Source organism: Herpailurus yagouaroundi, unplaced genomic scaffold (genome assembly GCF_014898765.1).
Source record: "Herpailurus yagouaroundi ecotype Mexico unplaced genomic scaffold, PumYag 184, whole genome shotgun sequence".
Classification (NCBI taxonomy): Eukaryota; Metazoa; Chordata; class Mammalia; order Carnivora; family Felidae; genus Herpailurus; species Herpailurus yagouaroundi.
Genome location: NW_024412415.1, coordinates 14852201 through 14856401, shown reverse-complemented (window position 1 = coordinate 14856401; position 4201 = coordinate 14852201).

Here is a 4201-nt window from a genome sequence, read left to right as displayed (position 1 = left end):
GAGTGGCTCCCATTTACATCAACCCCAGATCTTGACTGAGGTTTCTGTGGGAAGTAGATGAGGCAGCACTGATGACTTGAAAAGTACCCTTGACTTATTGTCAGAGGCATGGTTCTGAATCTAGCCCTGCCTCTAAGACTAGTTTTTGGAATGTAAGCCAGTTTCTTAATGTTTCTGCATATGAGCTTATTCATCTATTAACAATGGAGACAGAAGTATTTTCCCTCATAAGTTTGTATTAGTTACCTATTCCTGTATAATAGACCACCCTAAAAATTAAGAGGCTTAAAACTACAATGATACATTTATTCTGTGAGTTCACTGGGAAATTCTTCTGTTGATCTACTGGGCTCACATTTGTAGCTGCATTTAGCTGGCAGCTTGGTGAGGGTGTTAACTTAGCCAATACATAGTTTTTCATTCCCTACTCCTTTAAGGTGTGGCCATCTCAGGCCAACGTTTGCACCAACATCTCAAGGCAAAAGAGGGAGCTGCAAGGTCTCTTAAGGTTTAGCCTTGGAAATCATACAATGTCACTCCTACCATACTTCTATTGGTTAAGGGAAGCCACAGACCAGCTCAGGTTCAAAGGGTTGGGAAATAGTCTTTACTTCTTGATGAAAGATGATAGGAAATATTTTGCAATCTACCATAAAATTGTGGTCAGGATTAAATGAGATTATGTATGAGATTAGGTATTGTTTTCTGATATAAGTAGGTATTATTTCTGCTAGCTATCATATATGCATTATATTTTTGTAACTTCAAAATTCTACAACACTCAGTATAACACTCAACACTCCAGAGCTAGTTTTTTTTAAAAATTTTAAAAATGTTTGTTTATTTTTAAGAGAGAGAGTCAGAATATGAGTGGGGAAGGGACAGAGAGAGACACACACAGAATCCGAAGCAGGCTCCAGGCTCTGAGCTGTCAGCACAGAGCCCGACGTGAGGCTCGAACTCATGAAATATGAAATCATGACCTGAGCAGAAGTCAGACGCTTAACTGACTGAGCCACCCCAGTGCCCAAAGATAGTTTTTGATGATATAACTGGTTGTATTATTAAAGATATATGTGCTACCATCAATGGAAGGAATTAGGACCACATGAGAGTCTTTAGTTAACTCATTTCATGAAGTAATGATTTAAGTTTTCATTAAAAGACCTAGAATTTGATTTTAGAGTATTCTTATTCTCTTAGAAATAGTTTATCTCAGTTTACTCAGAACATCCTTGAAAGCTCTTGAGATTGTGCAGGGGACATCTGGACATTGTGTGTGTGTGTGTGTGTGTGTGTGTGTGTGTGTGTGTGTGACAAGTATCAGTGCCCCCAGTTTTTGGTAATAGTGTTTTGGTCATGGCATGCATCTTGTTAAGACAATACATCAAGATGTTCATCATCCCCTGGCCAGGGTTGTGGGCAGGTTCCTTAAACTAGCTAGGCCAATTGGGACCTAGCCTTGAATTTGAACCCTAGGAGGGATGGCAGAAGGATCAAAATGGTTGGAATTTATTCACCCAAACGGTATTACTTTGAATAGGTTTCTCCATTTGTTTCTGCTGCATCTACCCAGATCTGCATTGGTTCCCATTTTATTCCAGAGTCAGGTTCAATGAGCCATATCATAATCTGATAATACTTTAAGCAATTTCTTTTTGTTTAAATTGTCCAGAGTTAGTTTTCTTATAGACAGAGACTGCTGACACAGATATTTATTCAGTAGATATAAAGTAATGGGAGTGATCTGGAAGCAAAAATGCCAGAAGATTCTAACTGATCAAACAAAGCCAACAAAGTAGTTAACTTTTCTAAGTTTTCAGGACAGAGAATACAATAATTATGACAATTGCAGAAAAAAAATTATAGTTCACCAAAACAATATATAAATATTCTAGTTGTCAATGCCTAACATAGTGCTTGACATATGGATACATACTATAATTATGTATTATAATTAATACATTATGAAATGAATGATTAAGTTGGGTGCAATGAAGTTTGAACAAGAGAATCATGAGCAAAAATTCCTCATGAATTTGAGGAATTTGAGCAGGTTCACTTATGATGGATAGAACTCTTTGAAATGAGGAGGAGGAAAAAGGGAATTCTAGCCTATTGACTTATTTTACAACCAGTGTTAGAAACTGTGATAAGTTTAATGAGAGGTGGCTCCTGAATCAGCAGGCATTGAGAAAAATCTTATTGCAAAGACATGATTTTCTGTATTTCATACTGAATTTTATTACTGGTAACATGCTGCTCTAATATATGCTGATTGCCTAGATAATGGGACTATTTCTTACCTATTTAAAAGTGCATTTTTCTTTCAATGATCAGGATTTTTTTTTCTCTTAATCCCTATGGTTAAGCCATGAGACCTAGTCCCCAAAAGGGGAGTTTGTGGGGCACAGAGCTCCCAACCAATATAAAAAGGAAGTAGAAAGTCCTTGCTCTACTGAAGGAGGAGTCCAAAAAAAAAAAAAAAAAAAAAAAAAAATAGGAGGACAAAAAGGGCAAAGGCAAGGGCGCTTGGATGGCTCAGTAGGTTGAGTGTCCGAGTTCGGCTCAGGTCATGATCTCAGTTTGTGGGTTCAAGCCCCATGTTGGGCTCAGTGCTGACAGCTCTGCTTCGGATTCTGTGTCTCCCTCTCTCTCTCTGCCCCTCCTCTACTCTTCTTTCTCTCTCTTTCAAAAATAAACATCTCTCTCTCTTAATCAATAAACATTAAAAAAAATTTTTTTTAAAGAAGGGCAAAGGCAAGAAGCAAGCTTTAATGTAAATCTCTCCCTCAGAGGTGAAACTCTGGAAGGCATTTTGGGGTTGAGTTAGGAGTACATAATAGAAATGTTCAGAAATGTTGGAAAGGAGCCTGCAGGGCACCAGGGTTTGCTCTTTGTTTTGTGGGCAAAAGCCTTAGAAAAGCCTGTGTTCAGTTGCTGCTGTACAACATGTCACTAAGCACAAGATTGTAAGAGAGATTACAGTGTCTCACATGTTGCTGGAGTGCAGGGAAAGCAGGCAGAGTTTCCAGATTCTCCAGAGGGTGCAAAACAGTTCAGAGCACTGTGGGCCTTTCCTGGATCTCCAACAGCCCTGCTTCTCTGAGCCATGGTTCCTCTGCACAGATGCTTTTTCCAGTCTGAAAAACTCCCCTACCTTTCCCTACCTAGGGAGCTTTTAAAAAGTGCCCACGTTAAATCTCCATTCTCGGCTGTTTAGGCAGAACCTCCTGGGGCTGGGTCATGGTGTCAGATTTATTTTAAGGTCTCAGGTCATTCTACTGTATAGCCAGGGTTGAGAGCTACTACCGTAAGTCGAGTTATGTGTTTCGACTTAACCTCATTTCCTCAGGAAAGCTTTCCCTGTTCAGTCTCAACCTAGGTGAAGTACCTCTGTTATATATCCTCCAAGCAAGCATCCAGTATTTCTTCCTCATTGCATTTAACAATTGGGTCATTATTTTTTCAAGCTAAGTTTCCCTGTAGACTCTACTTTGTGAGGGAAAACGAAAGAACACAAAACAAACATTTCTGCCTTGCTCACCAAGAAGCCAGGTTCAATCATGCACCAATTGGTACATAGCTGGTGCTCAGTAAATACATCTTGGATGAATGATCTCCTCTACTCAATCAAGGATGTGTGACCAAGCCTCCAATTCATTAATCTAAGAGAAGTTTTACAGGTGAGACTTTAAAGTAGACCACATACTTCTAGGACTATGACTTCAAATGGACTCCTATTTTTGACAGTTTCACTGTTTTCATCTTTAAGTACACTTGCCATCGCCATTATAATTCTGCGTGGTCAACATTATTATTTCCATCTTACAATCGGAAAGTAGTTAAATAACTTGCCCAGGTCCTTGTACCCTATTATCTAGGCACAAACAGTTGAGAATAAGGAAAGCCCCCTTCAACAAGGTTCCTGTTTGTGCTGAGTTCTTTTTTTTTCTGGCTTGACAGCTGTGGCTGCTACACGGGGATTTTCTGGGGTCTCCAGTTCCAGCCGCCAGGGCCCACAGTGCGATTTCCTGCCTTCCGAAGCCTTTATAATGTATGTACAGGGAACACTGGGCCTTATCTATATAAGGATGCTGTAAATACTGTATTCTCCAAAGTCACTGTGCCTTGCTCGTCCTGGAGAGGCAGCCGTGTGTGTGTGTGTGTGTGTGTGTGTGTGTGTGTGTGTGTGTGTGTG